Raw genomic sequence first — 15524 nt, forward strand, 5'->3', positions numbered from 1 at the left:
GTTAAAGCGCCAGGTCGATCTCATCACGTTGGTGCCTGAGACATCACATAATGTGACACAGCCATCTCGGATAGATGCCCCAGATTTGAGAAGTGTAGTTATGGAGAAAAAATAAATATATATATATATATATATATATATATATATGTATGTCTTCAAACACCAAAAATGAGATAGCACCATTTCGCGCAGGAATTCCTCCAGCCGAAAGCCCACATATGTTGCTAGATAGACTGACACCTCTTTCGGATGTCCTTCTGTATTTGCTGGCTAGTGGAAAGCAACGTGGACCCACCACTCTATAGCTCTGCCGTCATGAGTGTCCCTAGCACACTCGGCAGATGTCGCTTCTCTAGGCAGACAAGCAGTGGAATTCTGCGGAAGGTCAATGGTGCTTCCATTGGTTTTGCCACTAGGCGATCCATTGCAGCCCTAGAATGAAGCATAACCCGCTGAATGCATTCAGGGTGTTCTGCGGTGGGAAAGGTCAGAGGGGGTGATAGTTGGTGAGCGTGCACAGCACCTCAGAATGACACCACTGCCTAGCAGGGGGACCGGTGGAGACACTATTTTCAGCCAATGCCCCTCTGTCTGAACGAGTCTGCCTTGTGTCATCCCGGTAAGAGATCAGGCTAACAGGCTTCCAATGAAAAAAGCAGACATCACACTGAAGCATGGTGCACCGTGCATGTCCACAATCATCGGCTCCAAAGAGAAGACGTTCAGGAACAGGATTTAGTATGGCAAAAGAACACATCATCCTAATTCCTATGTACAGGATAAAAAGCCCACAATTGAGGAAAAATATCACATGGAGATGCCTGGGATCGAACCTGTGGCCTCATACTTCCCAAGTATGTGCTCTACCACTGAGTTACATCCCCACTGCCAGCAAGGAACTGTGAAATCTACCAGATGCTGGCTGGCTGCTTGGGACTAACAGCGCCCAGAACTGACGGTAACTGTCGAATTGGAGTTTCCAAATGGCAGACTTCATTTTAGAGCCACCTGTGTCTGGTTGTCCATAGAAACATGCAGAAAGGCTGCCCCCCCATGCAATTCCCCTGACCAACTAATGAAAAATATCAATATGTTCAAGACTTTTGCTTTTAGAAGCCAGAGATAGGCCCCAGCAGCAGAGCTGGTAGGATATTCCAGCTCAAAACTAACAAGTTACAGAACCTGATCGACTTAGGTTGACAACAGAGGCACATCTGTGGCCACATCCAGTGAAAACAAATTATTTTTAAAGCTAGGCATCATATGCTACAAAGGTACAATGGTGGAGCTATACATTCGGAACCAAAACAATCGACTGAAAAGAAACGCAAGGCAATGCCAATACTTTCACGATTCTGCACCGTTAAAACTGTGGTGTGATGTTTCTCTCTGTGCATTTCTATTTGTAGTGATTGTGAAGGCATACAGGATGTTGACACTGGCAGGGACGTAAACCTCAGTGATATATTATAGGCAGGTTTGCCATACGGGCACCAGCGTTTTCTCAGACAAATAGATATGAATGTCGATGATCCTATAATCATGGCCCGAGTTGCAGTGTGAAATACAAAATAACCGGGACAAAATCACACTGATGTTTATGCAAATGGAGATGCCGGGGATTGAACCCGGGACCTCATACATGCGAAGCATGCGCTCTACCACTGAGCTACATCCCCTCGGTGTGCAGTGGGCCTGTCCTGCAGACATCTTTTCCTGGGAGAATTCTTCCGGTCAAAATATGCTGCCAACTGAAGCACTAGCAAAAGACCAGGGAAAACGGGAGCAAGACTGGAAAAGCACATGGTCAGCTGAAGCAGTGTGCATTATGCTTCTCCATAAGAGATGACTTCCAGGGGAAGTATTCCACCAGAGGATTACCGTGCTCAAAGAGCCATCTCGTGGACAGAGACCATATGACAGTCAAAAAAAGGGAAACAATTGGAGATGCCAGGGATTGGACCCAGGGCCTCATCCATGCAAAGCAAGTGCTCTACCACTGAGCTACATCCCCTCGGTATGCAGTGTGTCTGTCCCGCAGACATAATTTTCAGGGAGAACTCTTCTGGTCAAAACATTCTGCCGAGTGAAGCACTAGCAAAAGAGCAGGGAAAACTGGAGCAAGAATGGAAAACCTCATGGTCACACTGAAGCAGTGTGCATTTTGCTTCTCCATAAGAGATGACTTCCAGGGGAAGATTTCCACCAGAGGATTACTGTGCTCAAAGGGCCATCTAGTGGATAGAGATCATATGACAGTCAAAAAGAGAAACAAGTGGAAATGCCCCAGGTCCTCATACATGCAAAGCATGCGCTCTACCACTGAGCTACATCCCCGCTGAGAGGACGCTTCCTCATCACACCTAAAAGCTTCAGGAGGGAGTGGGCTAAGTAAGGAAAGGGGTTTGCAGTAGTGCATATGAAAAAACATGACAACTGCCAAATTACATCTTACTACTTACAATGACAAAGTTAAAGCGCCAGGTCGATCTCATCACGTTGGTGCCTGAGACATCACATAATGTGACACAGCCATCTCGGATAGATGCCCCAGATTTGAGAAGTGTAGTTATGGAGAAAAAATAAATATATATATATATATATATATATATATATGTATGTCTTCAAACACCAAAAATGAGATAGCACCATTTCGCGCAGGAATTCCTCCAGCCGAAAGCCCACATATGTTGCTAGATAGACTGACACCTCTTTCGGATGTCCTTCTGTATTTGCTGGCTAGTGGAAAGCAACGTGGACCCACCACTCTATAGCTCTGCCGTCATGAGTGTCCCTAGCACACTCGGCAGATGTCGCTTCTCTAGGCAGACAAGCAGTGGAATTCTGCGGAAGGTCAATGGTGCTTCCATTGGTTTTGCCACTAGGCGATCCATTGCAGCCCTAGAATGAAGCATAACCCGCTGAATGCATTCAGGGTGTTCTGCGGTGGGAAAGGTCAGAGGGGGTGATAGTTGGTGAGCGTGCACAGCACCTCAGAATGACACCACTGCCTAGCAGGGGGACCGGTGGAGACACTATTTTCAGCCAATGCCCCTCTGTCTGAACGAGTCTGTCTTGTGTCATCCCGGTAAGAGATCAGGCTAACAGGCTTCCAATGAAAAAAGCAGACATCACACTGAAGCATGGTGCACCGTGCATGTCCACAATCATCGGCTCCAAAGAGAAGACGTTCAGGAACAGGATTTAGTATGGCAAAAGAACACATCATCCTAATTCCTATGTACAGGATAAAAAGCCCACAATTGAGGAAAAATATCACATGGAGATGCCTGGGATCGAACCTGTGGCCTCATACTTCCCAAGTATGTGCTCTACCACTGAGTTACATCCCCACTGCCAGCAAGGAACTGTGAAATCTACCAGATGCTGGCTGGCTGCTTGGGACTAACAGCGCCCAGAACTGACGGTAACTGTCGAATTGGAGTTTCCAAATGGCAGACTTCATTTTAGAGCCACCTGTGTCTGGTTGTCCATAGAAACATGCAGAAAGGCTGCCCCCCCATGCAATTCCCCTGACCAACTAATGAAAAATATCAATATGTTCAAGACTTTTGCTTTTAGAAGCCAGAGATAGGCCCCAGCAGCAGAGCTGGTAGGATATTCCAGCTCAAAACTAACAAGTTACAGAACCTGATCGACTTAGGTTGACAACAGAGGCACATCTGTGGCCACATCCAGTGAAAACAAATTATTTTTAAAGCTAGACATCATATGCTACAAAGGTACAATGGTGGAGCTATACATTCGGAACCAAAACAATCGACTGAAAAGAAACGCAAGGCAATGCCAATACTTTCACGATTCTGCACCGTTAAAACTGTGGTGTGATGTTTCTCTCTGTGCATTTCTATTTGTAGTGATTGTGAAGGCATACAGGATGTTGACACTGGCAGGGACGTAAACCTCAGTGATATATTATAGGCAGGTTTGCCATACGGGCACCAGCGTTTTCTCAGACAAATAGATATGAATGTCGATGATCCTATAATCATGGCCCGAGTTGCAGTGTGAAATACAAAATAACCGGGACAAAATCACACTGATGTTTATGCAAATGGAGATGCCGGGGATTGAACCCGGGACCTCATACATGCGAAGCATGCGCTCTACCACTGAGCTACATCCACTCGGTGTGCAGTGGGCCTGTCCTGCAGACATCTTTTCCTGGGAGAATTCTTCCGGTCAAAATATGCTGCCAACTGAAGCACTAGCAAAAGACCAGGGAAAACGGGAGCAAGACTGGAAAAGCACATGGTCAGCTGAAGCAGTGTGCATTATGCTTCTCCATAAGAGATGACTTCCAGGGGAAGTATTCCACCAGAGGATTACCGTGCTCAAAGAGCCATCTCGTGGACAGAGACCATATGACAGTCAAAAAAAGGGAAACAATTGGAGATGCCAGGGATTGGACCCAGGGCCTCATCCATGCAAAGCAAGTGCTCTACCACTGAGCTACATCCCCTCGGTATGCAGTGTGTCTGTCCCGCAGACATAATTTTCAGGGAGAACTCTTCTGGTCAAAACATTCTGCCGAGTGAAGCACTAGCAAAAGAGCAGGGAAAACTGGAGCAAGAATGGAAAACCTCATGGTCACACTGAAGCAGTGTGCATTTTGCTTCTCCATAAGAGATGACTTCCAGGGGAAGATTTCCACCAGAGGATTACTGTGCTCAAAGGGCCATCTAGTGGATAGAGATCATATGACAGTCAAAAAGAGAAACAAGTGGAAATGCCCCAGGTCCTCATACATGCAAAGCATGCGCTCTACCACTGAGCTACATCCCCGCTGAGAGGACGCTTCCTCATCACACCTAAAAGCTTCAGGAGGGAGTGGGCTAAGTAAGGAAAGGGGTTTGCAGTAGTGCATATGAAAAAACATGACAACTGCCAAATTACATCTTACTACTTACAATGACAAAGTTAAAGCGCCAGGTCGATCTCATCACGTTGGTGCCTGAGACATCACATAATGTGACACAGCCATCTCGGATAGATGCCCCAGATTTGAGAAGTGTAGTTATGGAGAAAAAATAAATATATATATATATATATATATATATATATATGTATGTCTTCAAACACCAAAAATGAGATAGCACCATTTCGCGCAGGAATTCCTCCAGCCGAAAGCCCACATATGTTGCTAGATAGACTGACACCTCTTTCGGATGTCCTTCTGTATTTGCTGGCTAGTGGAAAGCAACGTGGACCCACCACTCTATAGCTCTGCCGTCATGAGTGTCCCTAGCACACTCGGCAGATGTCGCTTCTCTAGGCAGACAAGCAGTGGAATTCTGCGGAAGGTCAATGGTGCTTCCATTGGTTTTGCCACTAGGCGATCCATTGCAGCCCTAGAATGAAGCATAACCCGCTGAATGCATTCAGGGTGTTCTGCGGTGGGAAAGGTCAGAGGGGGTGATAGTTGGTGAGCGTGCACAGCACCTCAGAATGACACCACTGCCTAGCAGGGGGACCGGTGGAGACACTATTTTCAGCCAATGCCCCTCTGTCTGAACGAGTCTGCCTTGTGTCATCCCGGTAAGAGATCAGGCTAACAGGCTTCCAATGAAAAAAGCAGACATCACACTGAAGCATGGTGCACCGTGCATGTCCACAATCATCGGCTCCAAAGAGAAGACGTTCAGGAACAGGATTTAGTATGGCAAAAGAACACATCATCCTAATTCCTATGTACAGGATAAAAAGCCCACAATTGAGGAAAAATATCACATGGAGATGCCTGGGATCGAACCTGTGGCCTCATACTTCCCAAGTATGTGCTCTACCACTGAGTTACATCCCCACTGCCAGCAAGGAACTGTGAAATCTACCAGATGCTGGCTGGCTGCTTGGGACTAACAGCGCCCAGAACTGACGGTAACTGTCGAATTGGAGTTTCCAAATGGCAGACTTCATTTTAGAGCCACCTGTGTCTGGTTGTCCATAGAAACATGCAGAAAGGCTGCCCCCCCATGCAATTCCCCTGACCAACTAATGAAAAATATCAATATGTTCAAGACTTTTGCTTTTAGAAGCCAGAGATAGGCCCCAGCAGCAGAGCTGGTAGGATATTCCAGCTCAAAACTAACAAGTTACAGAACCTGATCGACTTAGGTTGACAACAGAGGCACATCTGTGGCCACATCCAGTGAAAACAAATTATTTTTAAAGCTAGGCATCATATGCTACAAAGGTACAATGGTGGAGCTATACATTCGGAACCAAAACAATCGACTGAAAAGAAACGCAAGGCAATGCCAATACTTTCACGATTCTGCACCGTTAAAACTGTGGTGTGATGTTTCTCTCTGTGCATTTCTATTTGTAGTGATTGTGAAGGCATACAGGATGTTGACACTGGCAGGGACGTAAACCTCAGTGATATATTATAGGCAGGTTTGCCATACGGGCACCAGCGTTTTCTCAGACAAATAGATATGAATGTCGATGATCCTATAATCATGGCCCGAGTTGCAGTGTGAAATACAAAATAACCGGGACAAAATCACACTGATGTTTATGCAAATGGAGATGCCGGGGATTGAACCCGGGACCTCATACATGCGAAGCATGCGCTCTACCACTGAGCTACATCCCCTCGGTGTGCAGTGGGCCTGTCCTGCAGACATCTTTTCCTGGGAGAATTCTTCCGGTCAAAATATGCTGCCAACTGAAGCACTAGCAAAAGACCAGGGAAAACGGGAGCAAGACTGGAAAAGCACATGGTCAGCTGAAGCAGTGTGCATTATGCTTCTCCATAAGAGATGACTTCCAGGGGAAGTATTCCACCAGAGGATTACCGTGCTCAAAGAGCCATCTCGTGGACAGAGACCATATGACAGTCAAAAAAAGGGAAACAATTGGAGATGCCAGGGATTGGACCCAGGGCCTCATCCATGCAAAGCAAGTGCTCTACCACTGAGCTACATCCCCTCGGTATGCAGTGTGTCTGTCCCGCAGACATAATTTTCAGGGAGAACTCTTCTGGTCAAAACATTCTGCCGAGTGAAGCACTAGCAAAAGAGCAGGGAAAACTGGAGCAAGAATGGAAAACCTCATGGTCACACTGAAGCAGTGTGCATTTTGCTTCTCCATAAGAGATGACTTCCAGGGGAAGATTTCCACCAGAGGATTACTGTGCTCAAAGGGCCATCTAGTGGATAGAGATCATATGACAGTCAAAAAGAGAAACAAGTGGAAATGCCCCAGGTCCTCATACATGCAAAGCATGCGCTCTACCACTGAGCTACATCCCCACTGAGAGGACGCTTCCTCATCACACCTAAAAGCTTCAGGAGGGAGTGGGCTAAGTAAGGAAAGGGGTTTGCAGTAGTGCATATGAAAAAACATGACAACTGCCAAATTACATCTTACTACTTACAATGACAAAGTTAAAGCGCCAGGTCGATCTCATCACGTTGGTGCCTGAGACATCACATAATGTGACACAGCCATCTCGGATAGATGCCCCAGATTTGAGAAGTGTAGTTATGGAGAAAAAATAAATACATATATATATATATATATATATGTATGTCTTCAAACACCAAAAATGAGATAGCACCATTTCGCGCAGGAATTCCTCCAGCCGAAAGCCCACATATGTTGCTAGATAGACTGACACCTCTTTCGGATGTCCTTCTGTATTTGCTGGCTAGTGGAAAGCAACGTGGACCCACCACTCTATAGCTCTGCCGTCATGAGTGTCCCTAGCACACTCGGCAGATGTCGCTTCTCTAGGCAGACAAGCAGTGGAATTCTGCGGAAGGTCAATGGTGCTTCCATTGGTTTTGCCACTAGGCGATCCATTGCAGCCCTAGAATGAAGCATAACCCGCTGAATGCATTCAGGGTGTTCTGCGGTGGGAAAGGTCAGAGGGGGTGATAGTTGGTGAGCGTGCACAGCACCTCAGAATGACACCACTGCCTAGCAGGGGGACCGGTGGAGACACTATTTTCAGCCAATGCCCCTCTGTCTGAACGAGTCTGCCTTGTGTCATCCCGGTAAGAGATCAGGCTAACAGGCTTCCAATGAAAAAAGCAGACATCACACTGAAGCATGGTGCACCGTGCATGTCCACAATCATCGGCTCCAAAGAGAAGACGTTCAGGAACAGGATTTAGTATGGCAAAAGAACACATCATCCTAATTCCTATGTACAGGATAAAAAGCCCACAATTGAGGAAAAATATCACATGGAGATGCCTGGGATCGAACCTGTGGCCTCATACTTCCCAAGTATGTGCTCTACCACTGAGTTACATCCCCACTGCCAGCAAGGAACTGTGAAATCTACCAGATGCTGGCTGGCTGCTTGGGACTAACAGCGCCCAGAACTGACGGTAACTGTCGAATTGGAGTTTCCAAATGGCAGACTTCATTTTAGAGCCACCTGTGTCTGGTTGTCCATAGAAACATGCAGAAAGGCTGCCCCCCCATGCAATTCCCCTGACCAACTAATGAAAAATATCAATATGTTCAAGACTTTTGCTTTTAGAAGCCAGAGATAGGCCCCAGCAGCAGAGCTGGTAGGATATTCCAGCTCAAAACTAACAAGTTACAGAACCTGATCGACTTAGGTTGACAACAGAGGCACATCTGTGGCCACATCCAGTGAAAACAAATTATTTTTAAAGCTAGGCATCATATGCTACAAAGGTACAATGGTGGAGCTATACATTCGGAACCAAAACAATCGACTGAAAAGAAACGCAAGGCAATGCCAATACTTTCACGATTCTGCACCGTTAAAACTGTGGTGTGATGTTTCTCTCTGTGCATTTCTATTTGTAGTGATTGTGAAGGCATACAGGATGTTGACACTGGCAGGGACGTAAACCTCAGTGATATATTATAGGCAGGTTTGCCATACGGGCACCAGCGTTTTCTCAGACAAATAGATATGAATGTCGATGATCCTATAATCATGGCCCGAGTTGCAGTGTGAAATACAAAATAACCGGGACAAAATCACACTGATGTTTATGCAAATGGAGATGCCGGGGATTGAACCCGGGACCTCATACATGCGAAGCATGCGCTCTACCACTGAGCTACATCCCCTCGGTGTGCAGTGGGCCTGTCCTGCAGACATCTTTTCCTGGGAGAATTCTTCCGGTCAAAATATGCTGCCAACTGAAGCACTAGCAAAAGACCAGGGAAAACGGGAGCAAGACTGGAAAAGCACATGGTCAGCTGAAGCAGTGTGCATTATGCTTCTCCATAAGAGATGACTTCCAGGGGAAGTATTCCACCAGAGGATTACCGTGCTCAAAGAGCCATCTCGTGGACAGAGACCATATGACAGTCAAAAAAAGGGAAACAATTGGAGATGCCAGGGATTGGACCCAGGGCCTCATCCATGCAAAGCAAGTGCTCTACCACTGAGCTACATCCCCTCGGTATGCAGTGTGTCTGTCCCGCAGACATAATTTTCAGGGAGAACTCTTCTGGTCAAAACATTCTGCCGAGTGAAGCACTAGCAAAAGAGCAGGGAAAACTGGAGCAAGAATGGAAAACCTCATGGTCACACTGAAGCAGTGTGCATTTTGCTTCTCCATAAGAGATGACTTCCAGGGGAAGATTTCCACCAGAGGATTACTGTGCTCAAAGGGCCATCTAGTGGATAGAGATCATATGACAGTCAAAAAGAGAAACAAGTGGAAATGCCCCAGGTCCTCATACATGCAAAGCATGCGCTCTACCACTGAGCTACATCCCCGCTGAGAGGACGCTTCCTCATCACACCTAAAAGCTTCAGGAGGGAGTGGGCTAAGTAAGGAAAGGGGTTTGCAGTAGTGCATATGAAAAAACATGACAACTGCCAAATTACATCTTACTACTTACAATGACAAAGTTAAAGCGCCAGGTCGATCTCATCACGTTGGTGCCTGAGACATCACATAATGTGACACAGCCATCTCGGATAGATGCCCCAGATTTGAGAAGTGTAGTTATGGAGAAAAAATAAATATATATATATATATATATATATATATATGTATGTCTTCAAACACCAAAAATGAGATAGCACCATTTCGCGCAGGAATTCCTCCAGCCGAAAGCCCACATATGTTGCTAGATAGACTGACACCTCTTTCGGATGTCCTTCTGTATTTGCTGGCTAGTGGAAAGCAACGTGGACCCACCACTCTATAGCTCTGCCGTCATGAGTGTCCCTAGCACACTCGGCAGATGTCGCTTCTCTAGGCAGACAAGCAGTGGAATTCTGCGGAAGGTCAATGGTGCTTCCATTGGTTTTGCCACTAGGCGATCCATTGCAGCCCTAGAATGAAGCATAACCCGCTGAATGCATTCAGGGTGTTCTGCGGTGGGAAAGGTCAGAGGGGGTGATAGTTGGTGAGCGTGCACAGCACCTCAGAATGACACCACTGCCTAGCAGGGGGACCGGTGGAGACACTATTTTCAGCCAATGCCCCTCTGTCTGAACGAGTCTGCCTTGTGTCATCCCGGTAAGAGATCAGGCTAACAGGCTTCCAATGAAAAAAGCAGACATCACACTGAAGCATGGTGCACCGTGCATGTCCACAATCATCGGCTCCAAAGAGAAGACGTTCAGGAACAGGATTTAGTATGGCAAAAGAACACATCATCCTAATTCCTATGTACAGGATAAAAAGCCCACAATTGAGGAAAAATATCACATGGAGATGCCTGGGATCGAACCTGTGGCCTCATACTTCCCAAGTATGTGCTCTACCACTGAGTTACATCCCCACTGCCAGCAAGGAACTGTGAAATCTACCAGATGCTGGCTGGCTGCTTGGGACTAACAGCGCCCAGAACTGACGGTAACTGTCGAATTGGAGTTTCCAAATGGCAGACTTCATTTTAGAGCCACCTGTGTCTGGTTGTCCATAGAAACATGCAGAAAGGCTGCCCCCCCATGCAATTCCCCTGACCAACTAATGAAAAATATCAATATGTTCAAGACTTTTGCTTTTAGAAGCCAGAGATAGGCCCCAGCAGCAGAGCTGGTAGGATATTCCAGCTCAAAACTAACAAGTTACAGAACCTGATCGACTTAGGTTGACAACAGAGGCACATCTGTGGCCACATCCAGTGAAAACAAATTATTTTTAAAGCTAGGCATCATATGCTACAAAGGTACAATGGTGGAGCTATACATTCGGAACCAAAACAATCGACTGAAAAGAAACGCAAGGCAATGCCAATACTTTCACGATTCTGCACCGTTAAAACTGTGGTGTGATGTTTCTCTCTGTGCATTTCTATTTGTAGTGATTGTGAAGGCATACAGGATGTTGACACTGGCAGGGACGTAAACCTCAGTGATATATTATAGGCAGGTTTGCCATACGGGCACCAGCGTTTTCTCAGACAAATAGATATGAATGTCGATGATCCTATAATCATGGCCCGAGTTGCAGTGTGAAATACAAAATAACCGGGACAAAATCACACTGATGTTTATGCAAATGGAGATGCCGGGGATTGAACCCGGGACCTCATACATGCGAAGCATGCGCTCTACCACTGAGCTACATCCCCTCGGTGTGCAGTGGGCCTGTCCTGCAGACATCTTTTCCTGGGAGAATTCTTCCGGTCAAAATATGCTGCCAACTGAAGCACTAGCAAAAGACCAGGGAAAACGGGAGCAAGACTGGAAAAGCACATGGTCAGCTGAAGCAGTGTGCATTATGCTTCTCCATAAGAGATGACTTCCAGGGGAAGTATTCCACCAGAGGATTACCGTGCTCAAAGAGCCATCTCGTGGACAGAGACCATATGACAGTCAAAAAAAGGGAAACAATTGGAGATGCCAGGGATTGGACCCAGGGCCTCATCCATGCAAAGCAAGTGCTCTACCACTGAGCTACATCCCCTCGGTATGCAGTGTGTCTGTCCCGCAGACATAATTTTCAGGGAGAACTCTTCTGGTCAAAACATTCTGCCGAGTGAAGCACTAGCAAAAGAGCAGGGAAAACTGGAGCAAGAATGGAAAACCTCATGGTCACACTGAAGCAGTGTGCATTTTGCTTCTCCATAAGAGATGACTTCCAGGGGAAGATTTCCACCAGAGGATTACTGTGCTCAAAGGGCCATCTAGTGGATAGAGATCATATGACAGTCAAAAAGAGAAACAAGTGGAAATGCCCCAGGTCCTCATACATGCAAAGCATGCGCTCTACCACTGAGCTACATCCCCGCTGAGAGGACGCTTCCTCATCACACCTAAAAGCTTCAGGAGGGAGTGGGCTAAGTAAGGAAAGGGGTTTGCAGTAGTGCATATGAAAAAACATGACAACTGCCAAATTACATCTTACTACTTACAATGACAAAGTTAAAGCGCCAGGTCGATCTCATCACGTTGGTGCCTGAGACATCACATAATGTGACACAGCCATCTCGGATAGATGCCCCAGATTTGAGAAGTGTAGTTATGGAGAAAAAATAAATATATATATATATATATATATATATATATATGTATGTCTTCAAACACCAAAAATGAGATAGCACCATTTCGCGCAGGAATTCCTCCAGCCGAAAGCCCACATATGTTGCTAGATAGACTGACACCTCTTTCGGATGTCCTTCTGTATTTGCTGGCTAGTGGAAAGCAACGTGGACCCACCACTCTATAGCTCTGCCGTCATGAGTGTCCCTAGCACACTCGGCAGATGTCGCTTCTCTAGGCAGACAAGCAGTGGAATTCTGCGGAAGGTCAATGGTGCTTCCATTGGTTTTGCCACTAGGCGATCCATTGCAGCCCTAGAATGAAGCATAACCCGCTGAATGCATTCAGGGTGTTCTGCGGTGGGAAAGGTCAGAGGGGGTGATAGTTGGTGAGCGTGCACAGCACCTCAGAATGACACCACTGCCTAGCAGGGGGACCGGTGGAGACACTATTTTCAGCCAATGCCCCTCTGTCTGAACGAGTCTGCCTTGTGTCATCCCGGTAAGAGATCAGGCTAACAGGCTTCCAATGAAAAAAGCAGACATCACACTGAAGCATGGTGCACCGTGCATGTCCACAATCATCGGCTCCAAAGAGAAGACGTTCAGGAACAGGATTTAGTATGGCAAAAGAACACATCATCCTAATTCCTATGTACAGGATAAAAAGCCCACAATTGAGGAAAAATATCACATGGAGATGCCTGGGATCGAACCTGTGGCCTCATACTTCCCAAGTATGTGCTCTACCACTGAGTTACATCCCCACTGCCAGCAAGGAACTGTGAAATCTACCAGATGCTGGCTGGCTGCTTGGGACTAACAGCGCCCAGAACTGACGGTAACTGTCGAATTGGAGTTTCCAAATGGCAGACTTCATTTTAGAGCCACCTGTGTCTGGTTGTCCATAGAAACATGCAGAAAGGCTGCCCCCCCATGCAATTCCCCTGACCAACTAATGAAAAATATCAATATGTTCAAGACTTTTGCTTTTAGAAGCCAGAGATAGGCCCCAGCAGCAGAGCTGGTAGGATATTCCAGCTCAAAACTAACAAGTTACAGAACCTGATCGACTTAGGTTGACAACAGAGGCACATCTGTGGCCACATCCAGTGAAAACAAATTATTTTTAAAGCTAGGCATCATATGCTACAAAGGTACAATGGTGGAGCTATACATTCGGAACCAAAACAATCGACTGAAAAGAAACGCAAGGCAATGCCAATACTTTCACGATTCTGCACCGTTAAAACTGTGGTGTGATGTTTCTCTCTGTGCATTTCTATTTGTAGTGATTGTGAAGGCATACAGGATGTTGACACTGGCAGGGACGTAAACCTCAGTGATATATTATAGGCAGGTTTGCCATACGGGCACCAGCGTTTTCTCAGACAAATAGATATGAATGTCGATGATCCTATAATCATGGCCCGAGTTGCAGTGTGAAATACAAAATAACCGGGACAAAATCACACTGATGTTTATGCAAATGGAGATGCCGGGGATTGAACCCGGGACCTCATACATGCGAAGCATGCACTCTACCACTGAGCTACATCCCCTCGGTGTGCAGTGGGCCTGTCCTGCAGACATCTTTTCCTGGGAGAATTCTTCCGGTCAAAATATGCTGCCAACTGAAGCACTAGCAAAAGACCAGGGAAAACGGGAGCAAGACTGGAAAAGCACATGGTCAGCTGAAGCAGTGTGCATTATGCTTCTCCATAAGAGATGACTTCCAGGGGAAGTATTCCACCAGAGGATTACCGTGCTCAAAGAGCCATCTCGTGGACAGAGACCATATGACAGTCAAAAAAAGGGAAACAATTGGAGATGCCAGGGATTGGACCCAGGGCCTCATCCATGCAAAGCAAGTGCTCTACCACTGAGCTACATCCCCTCGGTATGCAGTGTGTCTGTCCCGCAGACATAATTTTCAGGGAGAACTCTTCTGGTCAAAACATTCTGCCGAGTGAAGCACTAGCAAAAGAGCAGGGAAAACTGGAGCAAGAATGGAAAACCTCATGGTCACACTGAAGCAGTGTGCATTTTGCTTCTCCATAAGAGATGACTTCCAGGGGAAGATTTCCACCAGAGGATTACTGTGCTCAAAGGGCCATCTAGTGGATAGAGATCATATGACAGTCAAAAAGAGAAACAAGTGGAAATGCCCCAGGTCCTCATACATGCAAAGCATGCGCTCTACCACTGAGCTACATCCCCGCTGAGAGGACGCTTCCTCATCACACCTAAAAGCTTCAGGAGGGAGTGGGCTAAGTAAGGAAAGGGGTTTGCAGTAGTGCATATGAAAAAACATGACAACTGCCAAATTACATCTTACTACTTACAATGACAAAGTTAAAGCGCCAGGTCGATCTCATCACGTTGGTGCCTGAGACATCACATAATGTGACACAGCCATCTCGGATAGATGCCCCAGATTTGAGAAGTGTAGTTATGGAGAAAAAATAAATATATATATATATATATATATATATATGTATGTCTTCAAACACCAAAAATGAGATAGCACCATTTCGCGCAGGAATTCCTCCAGCCGAAAGCCCACATATGTTGCTAGATAGACTGACACCTCTTTCGGATGTCCTTCTGTATTTGCTGGCTAGTGGAAAGCAACGTGGACCCACCACTCTATAGCTCTGCCGTCATGAGTGTCCCTAGCACACTCGGCAGATGTCGCTTCTCTAGGCAGACAAGCAGTGGAATTCTGCGGAAGGTCAATGGTGCTTCCATTGGTTTTGCCACTAGGCGATCCATTGCAGCCCTAGAATGAAGCATAACCCGCTGAATGCATTCAGGGTGTTCTGCGGTGGGAAAGGTCAGAGGGGGTGATAGTTGGTGAGCGTGCACAGCACCTCAGAATGACACCACTGCCTAGCAGGGGGACCGGTGGAGACACTATTTTCAGCCAATGCCCCTCTGTCTGAACGAGTCTGCCTTGTGTCATCCCGGTAAGAGATCAGGCTAACAGGCTTCCAATGAAAAAAGCAGACATCACACTGAAGCATGGTGCACCGTGCATGTCCACAATCATCGGCTCCAAA

At 46.5% G+C, this 15524-nt stretch overlaps 6 non-coding genes across 6 annotated transcripts; all 6 read right to left on the reverse strand.

Moving 5' to 3' along the window:
- Nucleotides 1-1607: 1607 nt before the first annotated feature.
- Nucleotides 1608-1679, reverse strand: TRNAA-CGC (transfer RNA alanine (anticodon CGC)). The gene has a single exon. It is a non-coding gene; the product is annotated as a tRNA-Ala (tRNA).
- A 2397-nt stretch (nucleotides 1680-4076) lies between these two features.
- On the reverse strand, nucleotides 4077-4148 carry TRNAA-CGC (transfer RNA alanine (anticodon CGC)). Its single transcript has one exon. It is a non-coding gene; the product is annotated as a tRNA-Ala (tRNA).
- A 2399-nt stretch (nucleotides 4149-6547) lies between these two features.
- Nucleotides 6548-6619, reverse strand: TRNAA-CGC (transfer RNA alanine (anticodon CGC)). Its single transcript has one exon. It is a non-coding gene; the product is annotated as a tRNA-Ala (tRNA).
- A 2393-nt stretch (nucleotides 6620-9012) lies between these two features.
- On the reverse strand, nucleotides 9013-9084 carry TRNAA-CGC (transfer RNA alanine (anticodon CGC)). The gene has a single exon. It is a non-coding gene; the product is annotated as a tRNA-Ala (tRNA).
- Nucleotides 9085-11481: 2397 nt separating this feature from the next.
- On the reverse strand, nucleotides 11482-11553 carry TRNAA-CGC (transfer RNA alanine (anticodon CGC)). The gene has a single exon. It is a non-coding gene; the product is annotated as a tRNA-Ala (tRNA).
- Nucleotides 11554-13952: 2399 nt separating this feature from the next.
- TRNAA-CGC (transfer RNA alanine (anticodon CGC)) lies at nucleotides 13953-14024 on the reverse strand. Its single transcript has one exon. It is a non-coding gene; the product is annotated as a tRNA-Ala (tRNA).
- Nucleotides 14025-15524: the final 1500 nt, after the last annotated feature.

The sequence above is a fragment of the Ambystoma mexicanum genome (assembly GCF_040938575.1).
Source record: "Ambystoma mexicanum isolate Mex_15411 chromosome 12 unlocalized genomic scaffold, UKY_AmexF1_1 Mex_chr12_unloc.1, whole genome shotgun sequence".
Taxonomy (NCBI): Eukaryota; Metazoa; Chordata; class Amphibia; order Caudata; family Ambystomatidae; genus Ambystoma; species Ambystoma mexicanum.